Here is a 999-nt window from a genome sequence, read left to right on the forward strand (position 1 = left end):
GGGGGTGGGCAGGGGGAGAGGGAAATAAGAGTAGAATTATAGCTAATGTGGGACGGATGTTTTGACTCTGTGTCATCTGCAGACTGTTTAGAAAAGCCTGTGTGCCTGGTCAGAGCTCCACATCCCCAGCGCTTGGGTGTTGCTCACGGGAGAGGCTCAGCCAGGGAAGAGGGAAGAAGCATCACTGCTCTTCTGTAGGTCTGGATGGATTCATAAATGAACGCAGGAAGGCTTGTGGGAGGAAAAGGAAGAGATGACTGAGGTTACGAAAGAGAGCGTCACACTCCAGATGCAACCCCCATCCTTCATGAAACTCCTCATTAAGAGATAAATTATACAAAAATACGCCTTGCATTAAATGAAAGTGTTTCCTCCCCATTAGGAATCACGCTAGAGACAACTCCATTTGCTTCAAATTAGGTATGCTCCGAATGAATATTTTAATTAATCCATGATAAATAAACCAGGCTCTTTCCTGGAACAGTTACCATCTTCCTCCTCGGCAGCAGTGGGATGTACTCACTCTGCCGTGTGTATTCATGTACGTGCCCGAGCTTTTCTTTTGGATTTCTCCCTCTGTTTTTTGAACCCATCTCTCAAACGATCACTTAAACACTTGTCCTTAACCACGGATTTCCTGGTGTTTGGCTGCTCTTAGGGAGGAGAGGGGCAACAACCAGAATAACACGCCCAGACCCCTAGGAGGATGTTCTGAGAAGTAAAAAGAGGGGGGGGAGGGGAAATAAGAATTCACGCATAAAAATAGAAGTCCACGTAGATTTGCCATATATGGAGTACCGGGGACTTCAGAGGGATACCCTCTTCGGACCACCCCTTTGGCGGAGGAAATCGCTGCTGCAGGAGGCCCCTTCCCCCCTTCCCCGGGTGGTTCACCCGCAGCAGCGCTCAGCCCCCAGCCCCGGCCTCGGCCCCGACCCGTGGGCGCTGCGCTCCGCGCCGCTCCGCGCTCGGGGGGGCCGCGGAGGGGCAGCGGCGGGG

This window comes from Chaetura pelagica, unplaced genomic scaffold (assembly GCF_000747805.2).
Source record: "Chaetura pelagica isolate M959 unplaced genomic scaffold, ChaPel_1.0 scaffold336, whole genome shotgun sequence".
NCBI lineage: Eukaryota > Metazoa > Chordata > Aves > Apodiformes > Apodidae > Chaetura > Chaetura pelagica.